This window comes from Esox lucius, chromosome 19, assembly GCF_011004845.1.
Source record: "Esox lucius isolate fEsoLuc1 chromosome 19, fEsoLuc1.pri, whole genome shotgun sequence".
NCBI classification, from domain to species: Eukaryota; Metazoa; Chordata; class Actinopteri; order Esociformes; family Esocidae; genus Esox; species Esox lucius.
Genome location: NC_047587.1, coordinates 41173647 through 41200851, shown reverse-complemented (window position 1 = coordinate 41200851; position 27205 = coordinate 41173647). Strand labels below are relative to the sequence as shown.

Here is a 27205-nt window from a genome sequence, read left to right as displayed (position 1 = left end):
ATTCAAACAGCTGCAAAAGCTGGTTGATGTTAATGTAGCTTGCTGGCAAACATCAGCTAACCGCTAGGTAACGGAGTGACCTGTAATTCAATGCAAAGAAAATGAAGGCTGGTGACAGTTAGAAATGTTTTATAGTATTGAGTGGTAGATGTAAAGAATGTCTAACATATCCTTTGTTTGAACTACTTCCCAGATAACTACACGTACGTCTTACCGATGTCGGCCCAACATACACACGACATGCAGTATGCAGTATAGACGTCAGGTGCTCATCGGCAAGACGCCAAGGAGACGATTTTTCTCTTCGGCCGATGTTTAGATGATGCTTCACGCTTCCCTGCCACCATTAAGCTGACATTTAATAGATCTACTGCTGACGTAATGTGAAGGGACAAGATAAAGGCTAAGGTATGAACTTTATTTTCACTATGTACAATTTAACAAACATAGAAAAAACAAAAGAAGCCTAAACAAAAACACCCAACATTTGTGCATTATATAGGCTACAAATAATCGTCCTCTTCTTCCGCAGATCTCTCCCTCCAGCTGCCGTCCCCGAGTCAATCTTGACTCAGCCTGAGACAGTTTTCAACTGCCCTTTCAACCTCGGCCTCCGTTATTCGTGGAAAATGTGGGTTTTTAAGAACAGAACCTGAAAGACAAAATATGAAGCGATTATAATAAGTATGGCAGTGATTATGTTGCAATAATTTTAAAGTGGTGGTGCCACGTAAAGAAAAGAAATCTAAACGTTTTGTGAGACAACATACACAATTTGTTAGTGTGCAAAACCGTTCTTATGGGTATGTAGCTCGTTGAGCGATTTTCTGCATACAATTTGAAAAACGCAGATCACACGGTCATAGTCAGAGGTACCAATACGCTCTAAGCAGATGAGTTGAAACAGGAAAACAGAAGTCCTGATTGCGTTCAAAACAACTGTAATTCTCCCTACGCTAAACAAATGATTTCAGAGTTTGCCAGGAGGAAGGAGACGGAAGGATTGGGCCAGTCATCAGAGGAACACACGTTATAGATAGAGAGATAAGGCCAGTCACCAGAAGATATAGCTATCAATATTGCTGCCACAATTGTATCCAAAGTTATATTGATATGTACTGAGAAACACAGACATTAGGTAAAGCAAGTTTGGCTAGCTAACACTAAGATAAATATTTCCATGCTTATCCATGATTGTTCATCCAACATTAAATGCAACATAAATGTATTGGTTTTTAATGGTTTAAATAGTTTAAGCCGTTGCAACAAAAGAGAAAGAGGGGAGCAGGGACAGGTGTCAGGCAACTTTGAAGTTGGATTAAATTATGTATTTCCTTGAATCTGAATAACCTTATTAATTAGGATAAATTATTACAATCTCTTAAAGGTTACTCTCTGCATTTTTATAAGAAGTTTTATTACTTTAGTAGGCAGGGGAAACAATAGTCTTGATAATGAGGGACAGAGTGGTATAGAAAGTAGAGAGCCAACAAGGTACATGGAAGATGAGAGAGTGAACTATAGTGGAAAAGAGGATAGAAGAGAGGAAAGAGGTGGAGATAATAGAAGAGGAAGTGAGGAGTAAAAGAGATGGAGGGGAGGGAAGAGAGAATAGATGGAGGGCAGCCCCACTCAACAACATTCCCACCACAGCAAGAAACATTTCCAGAGGAAACACTGAAGTATGGGCAGCATCCACATTTCCAATGATGAGTTGGTTTTGTCCACCCATGTTTAACTTGTATAAAAATAAGTGTTGAACTTACACATAATAGCATCCTTCAGTGGCACTGACCAGATGACAGTCTTCTGCCCCCTCCCGCTCTGGTTCAGTTGGGTTGCCAAGGACGGTGTGAAGACCTTCTCGAACACACACCCCACGGTTTGCTTAACATTCTGTCCCTGGTTGAGGATGACTTTGAGGTCTGAAATGCCTAAAAAAAAATATATAAATATATACATTAAAATTGCACATTTGTAGTTTTGTAGAGGTTGTCATACTACTCTAACATTTTAGTTGAATCAGGTGTTTGAAGTAGATGCAAAGTCTTTAAAACTATTTCCAAGGGGCCCTCCAGTCATTATATTTATAATGTTAAACAACAAATACCTGTAGAGTTTAGTGGGACACGTTCCACAAAGGTCTGAAAACAAGGTCTTGGAGCTAGAAGAGAAGAACAGGGCTGAGTAACATTGAAAGTATAACAGGACTACAGGACTGTTGTTTTGTGTTATACTTATTCAACCTACTTCCAAGAGTGTAACTTTCTTCCATTTTACTTGAAGTAAGTTGGACCTCCCCTCCTGGCCTCCTACTCGCTGTTGGGACACAAATAGAAGATATGAAAATAGTGGTCAACCTGTGTCATGGTCCAGGTGCCCTGCTCTGGTTACCAAGCAGTTCTGGATCGTGGCATGTGTATGCCCATTGTGCACATCTGAGTTCTGGTAGGTTAATCACCATGTCTATTTTAAGTTCATTCCTTCCAGATGTTGGTCTGGTCTTCCAGATGCTGGTCTGGTCTTCCAGATGCTGGTCTGGCCTGTGAACCAGCTCCACTCAGTTGGCTGGAACTTGGACCTGGATGGCTAGTGACTTAAAGAACAAACATCAAAATTAGTGTAATTTTAATTCATATGTGACCTTGTTGCCCCTTCTGTGTCACTTACCACCACGGATGCCATTCTGGTGGTTTGTCTTTGCTCTCACAACCAATGGAGTCTCCTTGCCTTTCCTTTTTTTTAGTGGGGAGGTATGGTTGAGACGTGTTGGAAGAAAGATGATCTTCCTCCTTCTGAGGCTGTTGAGGAGGATGATGACCAGTCTTTTTGATTTATATATGACAGAACAAATTAGTTGAAAAGCTTTTTTACCAGATTATTTTAGTTCAAGCTATATTTTACGAGAGTAATCGTCTATTTGGATATATTTTACTCAAATATGACTAGATATTTTCCTAAATCAGGTTAAGGTAATAAAATTAAAATAATATTTTATTCACTTATGTGTTGGCCTCTGGCATTATTGCTCCTGGTCAGTGTTGAGATCTGATGTCACACATTACTTTTCCCACCACTCTGCAATCTTGTTAAAATATTCTGTAACAGATGACACAGACCATGCACAGTTAAAATATGATGAATGTGTAGTATTGTAACTACAGTGGGGAGAACAAGTATTTGATAACCTGCAAAATCGTCAGTGTTTCCCACTTACAAAGCATGTAGAAGTCTGTAATTTTTATCATAGGTACTCAACTGTGACGGAATCTAAAACAAAATCCAGATAATCACATTGTATGATTTTTAAGTAATTAATTTGCATTTTATTGCATGACATAAGTATTTGATACATCAGAAAAACTGAACTAAATAGTTCTTGACCAGGTTTGCACACACTGCAGCAGGGACTTTGGCCCACTCCTCCATACAGACCTTCTCCAGATCCTTCAGGTTTTGGGGCTGTCGCTGGGCAATACGGACTTTCAGCTCCCTCCAAAGATTTTCTATTGGGTTCAGGTCTGGAGACCTTGAGATGCTTCTTACGGAGCCACTTCTTAGTTTCCCTGGCTGTGTGTTTTAATTGCTCTTACTGAGGGAAGGAAGTTGTTGGCCAAGATCTCGTGATACATGGCCCCAACCATGCTTCATGGTTGGGATGGTGTTCTTGGGGTTTTACTCATCCTTCTTCTTCCTCCAAACACAGCGAGTGGAGTTTAGACCCAAAAAGCTCTATTTTTGTCTCATCAGACCACATGACCTTCTCTGGATCATCCAGATCGTCATTGGCAAACTTCAGACAGGCCTGGATATGCGCTGGCTTGAGCAGTGGGACCTTGCGTGCGCTGCAGGATTTTAATCCATGACGGTGTAGTGTGTTACTAATAGTTTTCTTTGAGACTGTGGTCCCAGCTCTCTTCAGTTCATTGACCAGGTCCTGCCGTGTAGTTCTGGGCTGATCCCTCACTTTCCTCATGGTCATTAATGCCCCACAAGATGAGATCTCGCATGGAGCCCCAGACTGAGGGAGATTGACCGTCATCTTGAACTTCTTCCATTTTCTAATAATTGCACCAACAGTTGTTGCCTTCTCACCAAGCTGCTTGCCTATTGTCCTGTAGCCCATCCCAGCATTGTGCAGGTCTACAATTGTATCCCTGATGTCCTTACACAGCTCTCTGGTCTTGACCATCGTGGGGAGGTTGGAGTCTGTTTGATTGAGTGTGTGGACAGGTGTCTTTTATACAGGTAACGAGTTCAAATAGGTGCAGTTAATACAGGTAATGAGTGGAGAACAGGAGGGCTTCTTAAAGAAAAACTAACAGGTCTGTGAGAGCTGGAATTCTTACTGGTTTGTAGGTGATCAAATACTTACGTCATGCAATAAAATGCTAATTAATTATTTAAAAATCATACAATGTGATTTTCTGGATTTTTATTTTAGATTCCGTCTCTCACAGTAGAAGTGTACCTATGATAGACCTCTACATGCTTTGTAAGTAAGAAAACCTGCAAAATCAGCAGTGTATCAAATAATTGTTCTCCCCACTGTATCATGCCACTTCTTCATTTGGTTTAAGATGAACCACTAATCCAACATTTAACCATAACAGCTACTTTAAAAAGTTAACATGGTGCAAGCTTCTGCAATGATGCATGGTTTGGCCTGACATACAAATATTAGATTTTGTGCTTCCTTGCTAGGACACATTGACGAGACACCTAATCATGATGTAACAGCTCACAACTTTAAAATAAAATACTCTGAGGATGTGCCAATGAACCGCTATTGCTGTGGGAAATTGGTCAAATACCACACCCCATTCTACCTACATGCTGTAAAATGTAAAATTGACAGATTTAACATTTTAGTCTTAAGTTATTTCACTAATTTAAAACAATTGAATAAATTAGTATGGTAAGGTACGGTACATTTAATTACTGTATTTAGTTTTATTTAATAAAAATAAAAAATACATTTAATGATACTGTTAATGAGATCTTGAGATCTTTCACAATTCTTGTAAGGGCACATTTATTTTAATAGTTGTAGAAATCAACTTTCTGCTTTTATCTTATGCTAAAATGTAATGAGTTGAGTGTACAGATAAGTAAATTAATACTACTAAAAGAACATGATTGAAAATTTACATTATTCAAGAGTTTAATGTGGTTTGTTTTAATCTTCGAAGGAGCACTGCCAGGCATTTATTAAAACTACATTTTACAAAAAATGTTTGCGTAAAGGGGTTGGGACTCTGATAATCAAATACAGAAAATATGTTTTTCTTGATCTATGCAGAATGTTTCATATTGTGGACATTTCTACAATGAACAAGGAGACAGAAGTGGTACCAGCATCATGGGTCAAAGATGGCATGAGTTACTAGCCCCCCTATGCTTCACCAGAACGTTGCTCTTGGGTGTTGTGGAAATTTCTCTAGCCGGTGTATTCTCACTGATTAAAGGACTGAGAGCCCCTTATTCAAATTAGAAAAGGAATGTGGGGGATCAGGTAATAGTCTAGGGGGCATCATTGACTGGTATGAGCAGATGAAATGGTTACTCTTTATCTGCGCATCTGTATAACTCATCAGGGCATCTATTGTTTTTTCAATGTCCTTTTTCCTCCGATAAATACTGTTGAATGACCTGTATTGAGTTAGAGACTTCTTGGACGATTATGTTTGTAACCGTTTGCTGCGTCTCTCTTATTTGCAAATAATTAATAAACTGTTAAATTGTACCAAGAGAATTTCGTCTCTGTATTTCCTCATTAAAGAGTTCTGATCGATGGAATTGCCATCACAAGGGCCAGCCTTCGCTCCCCATGTGCATCAGTGAGCCTTATGTGCATCAGTGAACCCCATGACCATGTTGATAGTTAACTGCTTTTCCTTCCTTGGACCACTTTTGATAGGTACTGACCACTGCAGACTGGGAACACCCCACATGGGCTGCAGTTTTGGAGATGCTCTAACCGTCTTCTAGCCATCACAATTTAGCCCATGTCAAAGTCACTCAGATTTGCCCATTTTTACTGCTTTTAACACATCAACTTTGAGGACAGAATGTTCACTTGCTGCCATGATAACTAGATTCAGTGTAATGTACTTCACCTGTCAGTGGTCATAATGTTATGGCTGATCGGTGCAAGTATTCAAGAGTGAAATACTTAGAAGTACATACACTTTTTATCTCTCTGATATTGTTCTTTGTTTTAACATTTTGAGAAATAGGTAGGCAGTAGAAACCACAGTGACCATAAGTGCAGAAAGGACAAGAAAGTACAGGGGAAAGAATAAACACAGATCCCAGAGAGAGAGAATTTCTAAGAGAAAAACGCAGATATAGTTTATACAAAATATAATGGGTACATGCTGGGTTATTGTCATTATAGTAGAAAATTATAGGTTTTTCAAATAAAATTCCAGATTTTTTAAAATATGTATGTAAAGAATTCATTAATAATTAGGGCAAATAATTTTCTTGTGTGTTTGGTAATTATTGAAACTTTATTTTAGAAGAAATTATAATGTCACCCCAGATGACAATTAAAGCACTAGTATGGAAACTGGTTATTAAATAGAATATAAACTTCAAATTGAAAGTAACCTTAAACAATTTAAGTTAGCAATTATATATATTTTTTGTACATTCTTTTACCAGTGTTAGAGCAATTATTAGGCAAATTGTATAACTCAAGATTTTTTTGTGAACAAACATTGTGAACAAACACAATGCTCTCAGTCAATCCAAAATATCATGAACCTCAAAACCTGAATGTTTAATAAAGGAAAAATTTGTTTTGCACATTTATTAGGCAACAAAATTACAAAAATTATTTCTCCAACTCACTTGTTTATTCTCAATGTTTAGAGTAAGTGCAACAAATAAGTAACACAAAATGAAAATTAAATTTCTGGCCTTTCAAAAATATTCACTGACCAATATAGCCACCCTTCTTTTCAATAACTGCCATGAGCCTTCCATCCATGCAGTCTGTCAGTTTCTTGATCTGTTCACGATCAACTTTCGCTGAAGCAGCAACCACAGCCTCCCGAATGTTGTTCAAAGAGGTGTGTTGTCATCCCTGACTGTAATCTCAAATTTGGGGCTAAATAATTATTCAGTCCTAAATATCTGGTTATTTTACAATCAGAACTCAAATCGCATTGTCCACCAAAATGTTCATTCTTACCTTCATGTACAGAGCTAAGACTTCCCCTACCTCTGCCTTCTTGCCCTTAAAAATAAATAGAAATTGACAAATAAAATTGGAAGCAACATGCTTTAATAACAAGTTAAGCATCTGGGTTAAGTGAATGAACCCACATTTACCTATGTAGCTATCCTCTACATGGTGGTGTGGAGTACCTCTCTGGTGCCTTGGAGTATTGTGCTTGCTCCATCCTAAAAATAAACATAAAAGTTGGTGAACAGGTAAATATAGTGAAACCAAGTAAACATTGCAGCAATTACGAGATCAACATGCAATTCCATACCTGGCGTGGAAACTGCTGCACACAGTCATCCTCCTCCGGGAACAAAACTACTGAAAACGTAATAACCTGAAAGCAATGATTAGAAAATAAGTTACAAAAACGGCAGCATAAGACACACACAGGCTAGCTAAGAACAATGTTATCCACATGATGCGGATAACGTTACACAATTCAGAGCATATAGCTTATACACTTTGAACAAGAGTTGACGAGTCGCTAAAATGAATGTTTGTTTTAGTTTTCATGGTACAACAGTGTGGGATCCAAATGGCGACTGTCTTGCCCATAGACATATGGTCTTGTCTTACACATATGAAATTGGCTATAGCGCCATCTACGGACACAGCAGTGTTTAAACACAGTAAAGAATTGTCCCCCATGAAGCATTAAAGTCGAGGCTATAGACGAGTTGAGCCGGTACCATGCAGTGAAAATTGGCCTGATTCAAGCTGACAGAACCACTCGTTACAACCGAGGTATGCAGCAAAGCATTTGTGAAGCCACAACATGCACAACCTTGAGGCGGATGGGCTACAACAGCAGAAGACCCAACCGGGTACCACTCATCTCCACTACAAATAGGAAAAAGAGGCTACAATTTGCGCAAGCTCACCAAAATTGGACAGTTGAAGACTGGAAGAATGTTGCCTGGTCTGATGAGTCTCGATTTCTGTTGAGACATTCAGATGGTAGAGTCAGAATTTGGCGTAAACAGAATGAGAACATGGATCCATCATGCCTTGTTACCACTGTGCAGGCTGCTGGTGGTGGTGTAATGGTGTGGGGGATGTTTTCTTGGCAAACTTTAGGCCCCTTAATGCTATCCTATCAATATGAGCCAACATTTCTAAAGAATGCTTTCAGCACCTTGTTGCATCAATGCCACGTAGAATTAAGGCAGTTCTGAAGGCGAAAAGGGGTCAAACACAGTATTCGTATGGTGTTCCTAATAATCCTTTAGGAGAGTGTATGTCTACACAAAGGTCCTTTACACAAGCAATAGTGCAATAGTCAATACAGCAGACTAAAGCGCACACCCTCTTTTCGGCGGCTAGCCACCAGCGTAATGCAGTCAGGCCACTGGTGGAAAGCCGCCTGAGATGCAAATTAGCTTATGCAAATTTAAATCTGGAGAAAAGTGGCAAAAGCTGGTGGCCCGCTGGCTGTACGACATTATAGCTGCCGGCGGCCCGCCATCAGCAAAACGCTGGCGGCGCACCAGCGATTGCTCACTGGGTTGTTTACCTGGCTCCAGTTAGCTGTATGCTAGCTCCAGTCAAGTGTTTGTCAGTTCCGGGTAGCACTTTGTTAACTTGCTCTGCCATGTTCTATTTGTGTTAACATGAAGGTAATCTGTTAAACTATCACTATCTAGCCTACTTTATGAATAATGTTTTCACTGTGATTATATTATGAATAGTTTATATTACTTAGGCTATTGTTCATGCAAAGAACTGGGTACTGTACATTAATGGATGTCCTGTATCAACCTTAAAAAACTACAGTACAAACTGTGTGTTCTTGCAAAAAACGACATGAGTTTATGTCCTGTGTCAACATGAACAAATGACACTACACTCTGTTTGTAAACCATTAATAATGTAAGGGTTGTCATTGTTAACCATTTGTTCATGTCTTGTTCATCAATGTTCGCTCAAGGTAACTACTGCATTTGTTAATGGTTGTTCAAGTACCCTTATCAGAAAGTGTTGGATTGTTGAAAGTAGTTTTCTTTTTTTTTTTTTTACATTTGTTGTGCAAAAACAATAAAGGAGGTGTATTGCTTTTGTTAGCTATTTAAAAGCATTTGACAGACTTAATTACATATTTTTGACAGTATTTGACAAATAGTCTAAATTGTACCACCGTACTTGAGGTCAAGAAAAATATTCATGACACAATTATAATGGTCTCATGACAACCAATGTCAAAACCAACCATGACAGTTGTATTTAATGCTAACACATACAGCTAAATAGTTTCTTCAAGTTTGATAATCAGGCCTGCTATGACAGGTAATGTTTCTGACTAACTGCACCACAGCATGGTTTGACGTTTCCTCCATAGCCGACTGAAAGGCACAACAACGGGTGGTGGAAACCATCACTGGTACCCAGCTCCCGGCCATCGACTTCCAGCACAAGCGGTGTCTGCACAGGGTGTGTGGCATCATCAGGGACCCTTCACATCGCAGAATCTGAGCATTAACAATTACAATATGAATGTACATTTCATTGGAAGTGAATGTGCCTAGATAATGAGAACAGAAACCTTTCTGTTTAGATTATCTCTCAGTAGGTTGTGCTCTAATGACAGGAATGTTTACGATGGCCATATGGCATGGGGGTTGACTTCTAAAAACATGGTCTTAGTTAGAAACGCCCTTATTGTATAGGCTAGCTGGTAACCAACATTACAGTGAGAAGATAATGGAACGTTCACCGAATGACATCTGTGCTGCAAATTTCCAATAAACTTGAGCGAGCTTCTCCCTCGATTTGATACGGGTTCTAAATTATTTGACCACTATACCACTAACAACATCCATGCCACAAACTGCCCTCCGTCCGTCAGGCAGGTGGTACAGTTCTCTTCGTTCCCACACCAGCAGGCTCAGGAATACTTTATTTCCATCTGCTGTAAACCTGCTGAATTCCGTGACCTATCACTAACCATATCCACCCTTTGTAGTACTGGACTCTGGCACTGCCTTGCCAAGTCTGAAGTTTTCAGTTGTTACAAGTACATGTCTACCTCGGGAACCTCATTGCTGCTAACCCTGCATTTCAGTTGCACATGCACATGGAATGCATACATTCCAAATAATACTGATGTTTGGTTGGGAAATTTCAGTACAGTCTGGGTATGTTTTTTTTTTTTCAATGTATAGGATTTGTTTTGCTCTGAAATTTCAGTCAAATTATTTAACAGTGGCCTGGCCTGAGCTTTGAGGGCTTCAGTCCCTGGTCTATTTGGTCTTGTGCCAGGTCTTTTGATGGTGCAATAATATTATTTTTTTCATGGAAAAATAAACAAACGGAAAAAAGGCATGTCCTCATGGTTAAAAATATGTTTACATTGGAAGTAAAATGCCATTGAAAGGGCCACGAAAGCTCAGAGGAACCAGTCAAGACTGGAAAGAAATTGATGGGCTTTCCACCAGCGGCCCGACTGTGTTACGCTGGCAGCTGTGGCAGCTGGCCGCCGAAGAGAGGGCATGCGCTGTGATCTGCTGTATCTGCTTGTGTTGCCATTTTCTTCCAGCAGAGATGCTATTGTACCCCTTTTATTCTTGTACTGATTATTTGATTTATTTTAGTACTGTAAAATCTTAGTGTACAGAATTTTGGTCAACATTGGTAGTTTATAAATAAAATAGACTTTGACTATTGCACTATTGCTTGTGTAAAGGACCTTTGTGTAGACATGTACAGTAAACATGTCACGGAAGGAAACTAAGACTACACTTTGATTCATTTTCCATTAATTAATAACTCAACTTTTGTCTAGTATTTATGAGTTAGTGTTTGTTGTTATAATAATTTGCAGTGTTTTAATGTGTAAATTGTTTTAGTTTGGCCGCATGGTATTGTGTGTATGGGTTGGTCATATGAGTTGTTTTGGGTTCGTACGCATGTGTTTTGTTTTGGTGGCATGGACTTTTTTTTGTTTTTGTTGCAGTTTTGACAGCTCTTGGTTTGCCACGCCCGCTCCGCTTGATCCACATCTGCCTTCAACTAACGCAGCTAATGAGACTGCTACAATGACTGGCCAAGCAGCGAATAAAAGGATATTTGAAATCCTAGCGATGGAAGAGGGGGAGAACGAACGACAAAGGGAACGGGCCAACCCAAACCAGAGAAAACCACTACCTGCGGGGAACAGCCAGTAGATCGCTGGAGATCACACAAATAGCGATTTGTTGGCCATCAGGCGAGTACCTGTTTTATGCGCTCTGTCAAATCAAGTCTTGTAAAAGGCCGATCTGGGGTGCTCTCTCTTCCTCTCTTCTCTCCCCCGTCAAGAGAGACTGGCGACGCAAGACGGAAGACTGCGACTTCAGTAAGCGAGCCCAGCTTTGTACTCTGCTAGTTTGTGCCCACCTTTAAAGAGACAGTACCGACGTCTACAGCTCTGCCTCTTTGACCCTGGAATCCCGGATGTCCGTTTTAAGAATGTTTTAACTATTGTGGATACAGACTTTGTTCACCATTTTTTGAGTAACTTTTTATATATTTATTAATAAATTGTTCTGAGTGAATTATTGGTCTGTGTGTGTGGCAAAATCCAGAATAGAACCAGATTTAGTTCTCTAGTCTAGTGTAACCCTAGGTGGTGACAAACACTTCTCGCCATTGCTTACCATAATATTTTCAACAAATTTTCCACTGCATGGTACCGGCTCAACTCCTCTATAGCCTCGACTTTTGTTCTTTGACTTTAAAAGCAGTTCTTTACTGTGTTTATACACCGTGTCCGTAGATGGTGCTATAGCAAATTGCACATGTGTAAGGCAAGACCCTATGTCTATGGGCAAGACAGTCGCCACACTGGGAGGATCCCACACTGGAAGTAACATTAATTTTAGCGACTTGGTTCTCTCGTCAATTCTTGTTCAAAGTGTATAAGGTATAAGCTATATGCTCTGAATTGGACAATACAACATGTGGATTATCACATTGTTTTACTACAATTTGATGAACTCCCAAAACAAACGAAGATCAAGGATTTTTGTGGACATCAGACCGAAAATTGTTGAACGCTGAGTCCCCTACATAGCTATGGTGAGTTCTGTTCTGCGATATTATAAATAACTAGCGTTAAGTGTTTGTTAGGTTACTGAGTAAGAACGTAATGACTGTTGTGTATTAAACAATGACTCTTTGCAATATTCTATTAACATTCAAATTCTTTAGTCAAGTTACTGGTAGCTGAATGCAAGTTCTAAACCATTGGCGGGAAAACAAGTTATAGAAACTGAGCTTGAAAAAACAGCTTTGGCTTGAGATTAAATACCTACAGTAACCCTTGTTTCTTCGTGTCTCCACAAGTTTGGTTGCTTACTATTTTTTGTTTCTTAGTTTATCCTCAAGTTCGGATGTTTTGTGCTTCTTCGCATATCAACAGTGGAACAGGTATGGTAACATTGTTTCCTAACTTGTCTAAATTGTGTTTATTAGCGTATCAACAAGTTAGAATTTTAAAATATGTGCTTACCCCTTGTAACTTTTATCAACTGATACGTAACGTTGGCTAAATCGTGTTTCTTTGTGTAACGTTATCCACATCATGTGGATAACGTTACTCTTGGTAGTAAATTTAGACTAGCTCAACCTGGACCTGTTGCAATTCCGTTACTGAGGTGTCTGTGTATCCACATTGTTCTTAGCTAGCCTGTGTGTGTCTTATCCTGCCGTTTTTTGTTACTTATTTTCTTCTCATTGCTTTCAGGTGATGACGTTTTCTGTAGTTTTGTTCCCGGAGGAGGATGACTGTGTGGCAGCAGTTCCACGCCAGCTATGGGAATTGCATGTTGATCTCGTAATTGCTGAAATGTTTACTTGGTTTCACCATATTTACCTGTTCACCAACTTTTATGTTTATTTTTAGGATGGCGCAGTACTCCAAGGCACCAGAGAAGTACTCCACACCACCATGTAGAGGATGGCTACATAGGTAAGTGTGGGTTCATTCACTTAACCCAGATGCTTAACTTGTAATTTTAGCATGTTGCTTCCAATTTTATTTGTCAAATTCAATTTATTTTTAAGGGCAAGAAGGCAGAGGTAGGGGGACGTTTTACCTCTGCACATGAAGGTAAGAATTAACATTTTGGTGGACACTGTGATTTGAGTTCTGATTGTAAATTAACCAGATATTTAGAACTGAACAATTAACTGTCTGTCTTTACTTTTAGAACATTTGGAGAACTCAAGTGGCTGATTTGTCTTGAATGTCATGCAATTCTCAAAATCATGTCAGACCATTTAAGTACAATATCTGATTACTGTATTACAGGAGCCATAAGGAAGAATCTTTCCAACCAGGATGCCACTGATGAGGCTGTCCTGAACCAGGTCCCCAGGTACCAGAAAGTGGCAGCTGACCATGGAGGTGGTCAGCTGCCCCTTTCATAAGCTTATTGCACTAATGTATTTATGATATTCAATAACTATCGATTGCTGCTAGGACATACTTATGTATATTACTGCCATTCTAGCCGTTGTTTATTTTGTATTGTATTATGTTTATTTTGTACTTTCAAATATTGTCATTTTACTATCTGTTGCTGGACATGTTTTCTTTGTTATTTCAATTCATTTGCACATGTTTATTTTGTATGCTTGCTGTATAATGCATGTTTTTTTTGTATGCATCTTGCACTATTTGAAATAAACTGTTTAGATTTTATTCATTTCATTGTTATTTGTGAAATTACCAAAATTATTATAAAGGATTATTATAAGTAAAACCTAATATTGGGGCGTGAGGCATCCCGCTGGGTTTATTGCATAAAAGCGGCTAGCTGCCGTCAGGCTGCTGGCGAGCCGCTGATCAGGGTATTGTTAGAAGGCATTGTCATGAAAGCGGCCCACCGGCAGCCTGACTGTGACACACGCTATAAAAAAAAAACTAGCCCTTAAAGTGCAACGATTGCAAAGTTCCTAAACAATACAGTTACAAAATTAAATTATATTAATCCTAGGGGTATTGTCAGGAGTGTTGTTTTTGAAAAAAAACTTAAGTACAGTAACAAATTAGTTTTTTCCAAAGGAATGCACCACCATCATGGCATTTTACATTGGGTCTCTGTCATAGTTATTCAATTACCATGCTTTTCCAACCCTCTACATACACTTTAACAGGCAAGTTATCAAACTGCACCTAAATGTCTAGTGTACTTTTGTACTTTACCGTCAGGAAAACAGGATAAATTATGAGAAAGACATGGCTTTTCCTTGAAAAGTTACGAGAACGCGCGGGTGTTTTGATCGTTAACAGTCCCAATGCAACACAACCATGTCAAACTGCCACCAATAGGCCAACCGTAGTAAGTGTCCTTCAACATAAGTGTCTATCAACCCCAAATGTGACTATACGTTTTGTATGTGTCACACCTATTTGAAGACGCAAGTAGCCAATCAACCTTTTAATAATGGTTACCGCACTGTAATGAAATTAACCAAATTAATTAATCAAATTAACAAATGTATATTGTCTCTTGTATCATGTATATTACTTAGCCTATTGTTCATGCAAACCACTAGTTACATGAATGGATGTCCTGCATCAACATTAAAAAAATTACAGTACAAACTATTTTCCTGCAAAAAACTTTTTTCACATCATGGAATAGTCTGCCCAAGACACCATTAAAATGGCATATGGCTAACCAGTGGTGACACTATCATTTTCAGGTGAATCTTCAGTGACTCAAGAGTGTAATTACCTTTATGAAATCATATTTCCAATTTGTATTTCTGCCATGCATGCTCAATATGCTGAGTATGAGCACCAGTCTCAGGATCACCAAAGTTCCTTTTATGGCAGAAAGAATACTGTCTAAATAGTTTCTTCAAGTTTGAGAATTAGGCCCATGTTTATGACAGGTTATGTTGTCTTGGTTACTGTCATGTTGTCATAAAAAAAGACACTGACAGGTTATGTTGTCTCAGTTAATGTCAAGTTGTCATAACAAAAAATCCAAAACAATGTCTACCTTGCATAAAAAAATGATATAATCAACCGAATGACACCTAATGACAACATTTATAAACATTCAAAATGATTCCTTCATGTGTCATGTCATGGTTATGACAGTATAATGACAGTGTCATGTCACTCTTATGCACACCCCTTCAAATAAAGTGTTACTGATTGTGCTGTGTTTTATGTTGTCAACATAAGGCTTGAAGGAACCAAAAAATTCTGACTATTTACACATTCAGTGATTCTTCCTTATTTATTATAGACATGTATACCTCTGTACGTAATTTATTTTCTAGTAGGCTGTCATTGGAATTTTTATGGTTAACAGTTGTTTCTTTAAGGAGCGAATGCAGAGACAAAAGGGTTGCTTTTAATTGGCTAGCTTGCGTGATCCTTGAGATAACACCCCTTTGTCATAGGACAAGCCCCAGGGATTGATAAGTGGTATATTCTACAGGACTGGTTTTGTTTTCCTTAGGTCAGTTAACCAACCCCCACTACTTGAGTTTTAGGATATAACCAGAGTGAGGGTTTAAGGAAGGGCTCTTACATTTACCTTTCCTGCTGCCTGCACCTTTGCTCTTGCAAACATCTTCAATCTCCAGAGATCTTTTATCATGGATACTTGTAATGTAATTGTAATATTCTCTTTATATATTAAATTCATTTTTTACATGAATTCATTGATAATTTGCAATTAATCGAAAACGGGTCAAAATCCAGGTTCCACCAGGCTATATTACAAGTAGCCTAGCTTCTATGTTTATATTTCCCCCGTAATCCCCTCTTCTCTAATAAATCTAAGCCTGTGTATTTTCCAATCCCGTTCCTTGGGGGTACATATTTTAGTATTTTCCCTAGCACTCACACACCTGTTTTATACAATATAATGCCAAAAACCTTTGGGGCTAACTGGCAGCAGTAGCTAGTAGGCTGGAACTACTACATGAATTGTCAGATCAGCTCCCGCTGTCTTTGACATGTCATTAATGTGAATGGGAACAACCTTAGCTCAGCCATTTAGATAATCGGACCCAAAAGAAGGCCAAATAAGTTGGGACGCCGTGTGTAGTGTTTAAGATATGCTGTATAAGGTTTACGACAGTGATGCCTTACACTATGACGCACGGGGGTACGCCTGCCGTATTACGTTATGTACACAACTGAGCACTAGCATTAAGCCCACAAGGGACGATGGCTGTCTGTCTAATACCTGTCTGATATCACAGTAAAGTATACTGAATGCACACGTCTGCTTCTTGTCAAATACTTGAACGAGAACATCACATTGGCGACGAGTATAACAACGAAAAAGATTTTAAAAAAATAAACAGAAAAAAAAAATGTCACTCGGAAACACCGTCGCTCTGCAAGCTTTCGATACCGAAACGTATCCGAGCTCAGTAGGACCACGCTGGACAAAATGGTTGCAAAGGTTTGAAAACTATATTACAGCAGTGAACATTACCGGAGATGCGAGACAGAAAGCATTATTACTGCACTTGGCGGGTGAGCGCGTTCATGACATCTATGACACGCTAGCAGCAGAGGAAGATAAGTTTGCTGACGTTAAGCTGAAGCTAAGCACGTATTTTACGCCTAAAAAGAATGTCCAGTATCAAGTATATATATTCCGAAAGGCAGTACAGCAGCCAGGCTAGAACTTAGATACATACTGTACCAGACTACGCATGCTAGCAAAGAATTGTGAGTTTGCCGACGTAAGCCATGAAATAAAAGCACAGCTGATCCAAACTTGCAGTTCAACCAGGCTGCGTAGAAGAGCGCTCAGAGAACCCGAAAACAGCCTAGATGACCTTCTCGAATACGGAAGAACTTTAGAACTGTCAGAGGAACAAGCAGCCGGCATGGAGCACAGTGTAGCCGCATCAGTGAATGCAGTGCATCAGAACGGGCGAACAGCTACCAGCCAACGCGCCGGGAGAGCTAAGCCTAACGTCCAGTGCAGGAATTGCGGTGGAAATTATCTACATGATGGAAACTGCCCAGCAAAAGGAAAAGACTGCAAAGCTTGCGGTAAACTAAATCACTTCGCCAAACAGTGCAGGACAAAACAACGAACACCTGGAAAAGACTTTGAAATAAAGCACAAAGACAACAGTAAGCACCACAAAACGCACAAGAAAGTTTATAACATCACCAGCACAACACAGAGTACCACACATGACTCGTCTAGTAGTGATGAAGCTTATGTATTTGCTGCCAGTAGCAACAAGAATACCACTCAACCACGCACACACATTTGGCTTAATGGTGCAAAAATTGCAGTAATGATCGATTCCGGGGCTGCAGTGAACATTTAGCGAATCAGTCCTCCGTACACTGAGGCCATGCCCACAGCTCAGCCCAGCTGATATAAAGATATTCCCATATGGCAACACTGAACCACTGCCCATAACCGGTGCATTCACATGTAGCACAGAGACAGATAACAAGGAAACCACAGCTGAGTTTTATGTAATGAAGGGTGATAGCTGCTCTCTGCTAGGCTACAACACAGCTAAAGAGCTAGGCCTCATCAAGATCATTAACACTGTGTCTACTACAACCGGCCAAACAGTAGCAGATGAGTTGGTGCAGAAACACCCAGAGCTGTTTGAGGGCATTGGCATGCTGAAAGACTTTCAGATAAAGCTCCACATCAACACTGACATTCACCCAACCTGTCAGCCACATAGGCGAGTGCCTTTTCACATCCGACAGAAGGTCGAAGAAGAGCTAAAACGTCTTGAGGATGACAATGTCATCGAGACAGTCACAGGCCCTACGCCATGGGTCTCCCCCATTGTGACACCACCCAAGCCAAAGGACCCGGACAAGGTTAGAGTCTGTGTCGACATGAGACAGGCTAACACCGCCATACAGTTGAATGGAGCTACAGTCTTCTCCAAGCTTGACCTGACTGTTACCATCAGCTAGAACTTCACCCCGACAGCAGGTACATTACGACCTTCACCACACACCTTGGTTTGAGACGATACAAGCGCCTGAATTTTGGTATATCTTCAGCAGCAAAGGTGTTCCAGAATGCGATCTGCCAGACGCTGCAGGGCATCAAAGGAGTAAAGAATCTGAGTGATGACATCATTGTGTATGGTAAAACACAGAAAGACCATGACGACAGCCTCAGAGCTGTGTTCCAGAGACTGAAAGACAGAGGGCTCACACTCAATAGAAAGAAATGTGAGTTTAACAAAAGTAAACTTGAATTCTTTGGATTTATCTTTTCAGCTGGTGGAATCTCAGCTGACCCGAAAAAAATTGCTGCCATCCAGCAGGCGAGTGATCCACAAGACCAGACTGAAGTCAGGAGTCTGCTGGGCATGGCGAACTACAGTGCTCGTTTTATCAAAAACTTCGCTTCCATCTCTGCACCACTACGTGAGCTGACCAGAAAAGACACGCCATGGCACTGGACCCCTGAGCACGCCAGAGCACTACAGACGATCAAAGACAGCCTGACCAGCAACATGGTAATGTCATACTTTGATCCAGCTAAAAACACAGAGCTTGTAGTAGATGCTAGTCCAGTCGGTCTAGGCGCTGTTCTCTACCAAAAGGATGGAAAGGGAGAAAGGCATACCATAGCATACGCCAGCCGTGCTCTCAGCGACGTAGAAAGACGGTACTCACAAACAGAAAAGGAGGCGCTGGCTATTGTGTGGAGTTGTGAACACTTTCATTTGTACCTGTATGGCAACCCATTCATCCTTGTCACTGACCACAAAGCTCTAGAGGTCATATGGAACAACCCTCGTTCAAAACCACCTGCAAGGATCGAGAGATGGGGACTGAGACTACAGCCCTACAACTTCAGGGTAGAATACAGAAAAGGTGCAGACAACCCTGCCGATTACATCTCTCGTCACCCCATCCTGACGCAGACGAGCGAAAGCACAAGAGCTGTGAAAGTGGCAGAGGAGTATGTCAACTTTGTAGCTGAGCATGCCACACCAAAAGCTATGACTCTCCATGAGATAAAAGACGAAACACTTAAAGACCCAATCCTGCAAAAGGTTAGTGCCCATATAAGAGACAACACATGGCACAAAATTACAGGTGACACACAACATGCTAAAACACTGAAGAAGTACAGACAGATTAGTGGGGAGCTCACGGTGTCCCACACCGATGACATCATCCTGCGTGGCACGAGAATTGTCATCCCTGCATCCCTCGAGCACAGAGTATTACAGCTAGCCCATGAAGGACACCAGGGCATTGTAAAGACTAAGACACTGCTCAGGTCAAAAGTTTGGTTTCCTAACATAGACCAGAAAGCAGAACTGACGGTCAAGAGCTGTGTAGCATGTCAAGCCAACACGCCCATAACACAGTCCGAGCCACTGAGAATGTCTGAGTTGCCAGAAGCCCCCTGGCTGAACATCAGTGCAGATTTCTACGGGCCACTTCCAACTGGAGAGTATCTACTAGTTGTCATAGATGAATATTCTCGCTACCCAGTTGTTGAAATCGTAAGATCCGTCTCAGCCAACACAGTCATCCCAATCATCGATAAAGTGTTCTCGATGTTTGGTATTCCCAGAGTTCTAAAAACAGACAACGGGCCCCCTTTTAACAGTGAGCAGTTTTCCAAGTTTGCAGGCCATCTAGGTTTCCATCATCGGAAAATAACACCTCTCTGGCCTCAAGCAAATGCAACAGCAGAACGTTTCATGCGCACGCTTGGAAAAGCAATCCGTGTGGCAGAGACACAGAGCACCCCGTGGAAACAGAGACTTAACACGTTTCTCCGTGAATATCGCACCACACCACACAGCACCACAGAGGCGTCACCTGCTGAATTGTTGTTTAAGTGCAAAATTCACACCAAAATCCCATTGATCACCACAACCTGCGAATGTGATGATGATCACATCATTAGAGAGCGGGACACTAATGCAAAAGCAAAGATGAAGTCACACTCAGACATGCGCCGTCATGCCAAGCCAATCACATTCACCCCTGGTGACAAGGTACTCTACCAACAACCCAAGCAAAACAAACTCACTACCCCATACAACATCAAGCCATATGCTGTGGCAGAAGTCAATGGCTCCATGGTCACAGCAACCAGAGATGGACATTCCATAACGAGGAATTCATCTTTATTTAAAAAAATTATCTCAAAGACAAAAGATGCGCCCACAGGTCAGAATGAAGAGAATGAGAGAATTGTTGATAATGAGGACACTGTTGCTGTGAAACCAAGGTATCCTTTTCGAGTTAACCGCCAGCGTCCATCATACCTCAATGACTATGAGCTTGTGTGAAGAATTTTCACACCCGATCCAGCAATAGATTTAGACTAAAGGTTTCTGAATGACTGTTCTGTCTAAAGACCAATCTAAAGGTCCCCTAATGACTGTTCTTTATTTTTTTCAGAACCAGTTGCACAATGCATAAGATTGTACTTCAGTGATTATGAAGTACTGTTGCACTTTGATACTGTTCAGTCTAAGCAAACTTTATAAATTACCTGAATATGCTTGTTCTAGCGCAGGTTTGAATTACATGTTTACATTAGTCAGTCACATATGTCCAGAGTAATGGATCTAGTTAAAAAAACAAAAAACAAAAGGAGTGATGTAGTGTTTAAGATATGCTGTATAAGGTTTACGACAGTGATGCCTTACGCTATGATGCACGGGGGTACGCCTGCCGTATTACGTTATGTACACAACTGAGCACTAGCATTAAGCCCACAAGGGACGATGGCTGTCTGTGTAATACCTGTCTGATATCACAGTAAAGTATACTGAATGCACACGTCTGCTTCTTGTCAAATACTTGAACGAGAACATCACACTGTGTGAAATGTAAAAAAAATTGAATTCAATGATGTGCAAATCATTTAAACCATATACTCAATAGAAAACGGTACAACAACAACATATCTAATGTTGAAACTGAGTTCGCCTATAGATGTTGTATGTTTCTGTAAATTCAATAAAAATTGAAAGCGAAGCAAATTGTATTTTTTGTTCTGTGTCCATTTTAAATAGGTAATGTTATTGTCTAGGTGAGCAGATTGTTTGCAATTATCTGTGTGCAATATTATTATTGTTATAATTATTAGGCTAAATTGTTACAATATAAAAAACAAATTACACATAATGATTGACATTAAATTAACAACTTCACTAGTTGTGCACGTGTGAAGCTAGCCATTCAAACTAGTATAAACTACAATATAATAAACCCACTCTCCTCCTTTTGCATCCATAATATATAGGCTAACACCCACCTGGTAAGCACACACCTGCACCAATGTTCCTTCAGGCTGCATTTATTTGTTTATTTCTTTGTAGGGTTAAATTGTATAATTATGGGGAATCTGACAATAATAAATGTATCCTCTTTTTTCCTCTCATATAGCCTATCAGAGTTATCAATGAATGAGCGTTTGATTGGTTGACAAGATGAACACTTCATTGGTCCAAATGAGCGGGGGGCGCTCCAAAGTTCAACAAATTTGAACTTTGGACGCCTCCACCCCAGAGCAAGCGTGCACAGAAAGCGGCACTGCTCACGGGATCGAGCACTATACCTCTCGAAAACTGTTTGCGGTTTGCCGCCCACTGCCCTACTCCAATTGAAAGTCTATGAGACCTTCACCGCCACCATGGCCCGTGTGCAGGCACCTTTATACCGCAGTATACCACAGCAAGTTGCAGTGCCGTGCGGCATAGACATAAAGATCAAATAAAAAAGAATGACCACCAGGAGGCATCTGTGAGAATGTCGACACCTGCCTGAAACTGCTGTTATTCAAGCCTGCGTCTGCACAATTTTATTGCTCTTTAAATGTAGGCTATTATACAGTATGGCTATTTAAAAAATATGTTTGATAGCTACAGTGGATACAAAAAGTCTACACACCCCTGTGAAAATGCCAGGTTATTGTGATGTTAAAGAATGAGACAAAGATAAATCATGTCAGAACTTTTTCCACCTTTAATGTGACCTATAACGTGAACAATTCAATTGAAAAACAAACTGAAATCTTTGAGGGGGAAAAAATTCAAAACTCACAATAAACTGGATGCATAAGTGTGCACATCCTCTTATAACTGGGGATGTAGCTGTGTTCAGAATTAACCAATCACATTCAAACTCATGTTAAATAGAAGTCATTACACACCTGCCATCATTTAAAGTGACTGATTAATCACAAATAAAGTTCATCTGTTCTAGTAAGATTTTCCTGACATTTTCTTAGTTAGCAGCCGGATCAGATGGGACCAGAGCAGTGTCTGCCACAAGATCCACTCTAACTACAACATCAAGACCTGACAATCATCCAGGAATCAGACCATGGACTACACCACAGCAAGCATCAATGAGTGGTTTTGTCAGAAGGCCGGTGGATCTTCTGAAACAAAACTAGTTTAATGCTGCTCTTGTAGAAATGGTTGCTACTGATTTACACTCTTTTTCAATAGTTCAAGACAGGGGATTCAGGAAATACAGAAAGACACTGTACTACAGTATGTTCTATCCAGTAGGACTACCATCTCCAGGAAAATCACTCCAAAGCGTTTGGAAAAGATCAGAAAAAAAAAAAATTTAAGTTGAAAAGGAAAAGTTTTGAGTAAGGAACAGAAGCTTTCAATTTACAGTGGTCTATTCATTTTAACCCTTCTGTTCCTCACTGAAAACCTTCCTTTTCTACTTTTTTAGAAAGGAAAGAAAAAGGTGCAGTGGTCTCTTATTCCGGAGCTGTAGAAACATTTTTAAAATGCCCCAGCAGTGTGTCTCACTACAGACTGCTGGACATCAATGCCAACAACCAGCTATATGTCCATCACATGCCACTACTTAGAACACTTTAAATTGTCCTCTCACCTCCTGGACTGTTTTTACTGAGAGGCACACTGCAACTCACCTAGCAAGTGAACTGACAAGAGTAACAGATTTTTATTTTGCTAACTGAAAATAAGTCATTTTTAATGATGACTTTACAACAACGGTATTACAATACGTATTTATGTATTTTTACAGATTTGTGACAGCATCCAAAGCCATTCTAATGGCAAAAGGCCTCCAGAGGATTATGGCAAGGAGGCAAAGGACACCCTCCATCCATGAGCCAATCCAGAAATTGGTCAACTGCTTGGCCAATCAGCTCAACAGTCACTTTGGCAGTGTGGAGTTTGATGGGAGATTGGCAGATGCAAACCTTTTGGACCCTAGGTTAAAAAACAGGCATTTGTTAACATCCAAGCCGGGGATGAAGCTGTGAAAAGGGTAAGAGCAGCTGCAACAAGTGCCCATCTCAGCACAAGTGGGGGGCTAGTTTCTGGGAAGACTTTGATGAAAGAGTGGCCAGCAGGAGAGCCAGACCTACTTCAAGAAACACCAGCTCTGAGGCCATGACAGAAATAAGGGCTTACCTGGCCGAGCCCCTTATCCCCCGGACAGATGATTCTCTGGCAAGGTGGAAAACACGTGCAGATGTGTATAATCTCTGTGAAATTATGAAGCACAGGCTTTGCATTGTAGCGACATCTGTTCCATCAGAATGGATTTTCTCCAAAGCTGAACAAATTGTGACAGAGGAGAAACAGGCTCAGTCCAACAAAGGTATGGGAGCTTGTTTTCCTCAATGCCAACATTGAGTAGAGGTGATCTTGCTCATTGATTGTAAATAGTTTAAAGCACTTTTGCACATTTAACATTTTGGTTTTACTGTTATTTTCATTTATTCTGTTTATTATATTGAAACATTCACTTTGCACAGCTTTTGATAAGTAGTTGTATTTATTTTAATGTAAGTTATACCGTATTGTGATGAATACAAGACATTTTAGATATTTAATCAGAATTTTACATTTACTTAACACTAATTATGTTTAAAGTTATGTCTATGTCACAAGGAGTGCTTGAGTTTAATTATTGTGTTCTATTATTGTGTGTGTTTTTCTTAGTTTGCTTTGTATATTGTTTTACACTTGTCCACTCCATGCATTCAAGTCTTTAATTGGACTATCCCTTTTTACTGGGATATTAAGGACATGCCTTTGGACCAATGGGAATGGGGAGCCATGTCCTTGTGGACCAATGGGATTGGGCTGGGACTTGTTTTGGCACTCTACTTCCCTAGATAAGCCAGAAGAAACGAGAGCAAGAGAGATTGGAACCAACAGGAAATATACCTCGTGGAGGCAGGAGAGCAAGGAACGAGAAGAGAGGATGTGTCGCTAGCACCCTGGACAACCTGACCTCCCCGAGAGCCAGCTGACCGAGCCAGGACGACTGCGAAGCACAGCAACACTTGGAGCACAAAGGCGAACCCCATTCACACCCTGGGATAGTAGGGTGGCGCCACCTGCTCCTCAGGGAAATTGTGAGTACTTTCGGGTATGGTTGTGTGTAGTATGGGGGAAGTTTGTGCCCAGGTATTGTGTTGGCCGTAGGTTTGCAGTAACCATGGAGCTTGGTGACAGGCAGAGGGTCTCGGGGTGCCTCTTAAACACTTTCGCTACTGATAGGATATGTTTGAACATTTATGGCAGTTGATGCAGGACCTGCATCTGCCCCTGCCTCCCTTTATGTTGTAGGGCACTATTGACATCTGGAGCCACTAGGACTGAGGGTCAGTGGAGGAGGACGTGGCCCCGTAGAGGAATCCGCAAACACACTCCCAACAAAGCGACACCCTGAAGAGTTTTATATTTTTAGCTTAGTATTAATAAGGTTTGTTATATTTTTCCTTATTCCAGCCTCTGCCTCTTATGTAACTCCTCCGCCTCTCTCCCACTGAAAAAGAACTGGGTTTAAATTACAGTATTTTAGTAATTATGTATTAGAGTTCCTGGGCACTTCAATATCCAGGTGTTATTGTCGGGCAGCTTAATTAATTATTCCACCAGTAGAGCCCTTCACAGCTACAGTTCACACGTCTGTGTTACTATTTTATTGCAATGTATGTACTTGTAATTATTTTGAAGCACTGACTGGAGTTTTTGTGAATTGTGAATGTTAAACTGTGTGATGTGAAACAACCAAAGACTTTCTATAAAACATCTGTGTATATTTTGTTGAATAATTAATACAATAAACCTGCAAGGTTTAAGAGGAAGTTTTGTTAAAATTTTCTTCTAAGTACTCTGGACTACATTTGTTGATCTTCACTCCTTAAACATGGTATAGATACTGACTATATAATATTGTTACAAAACTGAACATAAATCAGGATTTATATAAGCCTTGTGTCTGACCAACAAACATGCTTGTAACTGACAATTGGATGCATGGTACTATAATGTAGAACTTAAATATTGAGTGTAATGATAAACACAAATGAAACCATTCACTAAGCATTTGCTTAAAGAAAAGGTTAACAATGTTTTAACCTGGGGCCTATTTACAAATTATCTAGCATGATCCTAGTTCATAGAGACATTTTGTTTTGTAAATAATTTCAGTTTAGAGTTGTTGTTTTTTTTTGCAGTCTCCCGCTGCGCAAAAATTTAACTGGACGGAGCAATCGATGTAGCATTCAAAAATATGATGCTTTCGGTTTTCCAAAATGGGAAGGCCACAGTGTATTGATATACACTCACCTAAAGGGTTATTAGGAACACCATACTAACACTGAGTTTGACCCCCTTCCGCCTTCAGAACTGCCTTAATTCTACGTGGCATTGATTCAACAAGGTGCTGAAAGCATTCTTTAGAAATGTTGGCCCATATTGATAGGATAGCATCTTGCAGTTGATGGAGATTTGTGGGATGCACATCCGGGGCACGAAGCTCCCGTTCTACCACATCCCAAAGATGCTCTATTGGGTTGAGATCTGGTGACTGTGGGGGCCATTTCAGTACAGTGAACTCATTGTCATGTTCAAGAAACCAATTTTGAAATGATTCAAGCTTTGTGACATGGTGCATTATCCTGCTGGAAGTAGCCATCAGAGGATGGGTACATGGTGGTCATAAAGGGATGGACATGGTCAGAAACAATGCTCAGGTAGACCGTGCCATTTAAACGATGCCCAATTGGCACTAAAGGGCCTAAAGTGTGCCAAGAAAACATCCCCCACACCATTACACCACCACCAGCAGCCTGCACAATGGTAACAAGGCATGATGGATCCATGTTCTCGTTCTGTTTACGCCAAATTCTGACTCTACCATCTGAATGTCTCAACAGTAATCGAGACTCATCAGACCAGGCAACATTCTTCCAGTCTTCAACTGTCCAATTTTGGTGAGCTGGAGCAAATTGTAGCCTCTTTTTCCTATTTGTAGTGGAGATGAGTGGTACCTGGTGGGGTCTTCTGCTGTTGTAGCCCATCCACCTCAAGGTTGTGCGTGTTGTGGCTTCACAAATGCTTTGCTGCATACCTCGGTTGTAACGAGTGGTTATTTCAGTCAAAGTTGCTCTTCTATCAGCTTGAATCAGCCGGCCCATTCTCCTCTGACCTCTAGCATCAACAAGGCATTTTCGCCCACAGGACTGCCGCATACTGGATGTTTTTCCCTTTTCACACCATTCTTTGTAAACCCTAGAAATGGTTGTGCGTGAAAATCCCAGTAACTGAGCAGATTGTGAAATACTCAGACCGGCCCGTCTGGCACCAACAACCATGCCACGCTCAAAATTGCTTAAATCACCTTTCTTTCCCATTCTGACATTCACTTTGGAGTTCAGGAGATTGTCTTGACCAGGACCACACCCCTAAATGCATTGAAGCAACTGCCATGTGATTGGTTGATTAGATAATTGCATTAATGAGAAATTGAACAGGTGTTCCTAATAATCCTTTAGGTGAGTGTATATTATCCTTATATTCAGACCAATACAGTAATATAATAAAACAAATTTATGCTGTACATGATATTTTTTGGTATCAGGATAATTGAGGGTAATTGCTTATGCCAGATGCCCAAGAAACCAGCAGTCGACAGGGATTCCATTTTCACAGTCCTGTGTTCATCAAAAGAGGCCATAGTCCAAAATG

General features: G+C 40.4%; 2 long non-coding RNA genes across 2 annotated transcripts; both read right to left on the bottom strand.

Annotated features, from left to right (window-relative positions):
* Positions 1-517: 517 nt before the first annotated feature.
* LOC109615406 lies at positions 518-2162 on the bottom strand. Its single transcript, XR_002196403.1, has 3 exons — positions 2111-2162; positions 1767-1934; positions 518-652 (listed from the first exon to the last, which is right to left on the bottom strand). It is a non-coding gene; the product is annotated as an uncharacterized LOC109615406 (long non-coding RNA).
* An 88-nt stretch (positions 2163-2250) lies between these two features.
* On the bottom strand, positions 2251-2819 carry LOC109615405. The gene is made up of 3 exons (XR_002196402.1): positions 2671-2819; positions 2462-2596; positions 2251-2319 (listed from the first exon to the last, which is right to left on the bottom strand). It is a non-coding gene; the product is annotated as an uncharacterized LOC109615405 (long non-coding RNA).
* Between the last annotated feature and the right edge of the window lie 24386 nt (positions 2820-27205).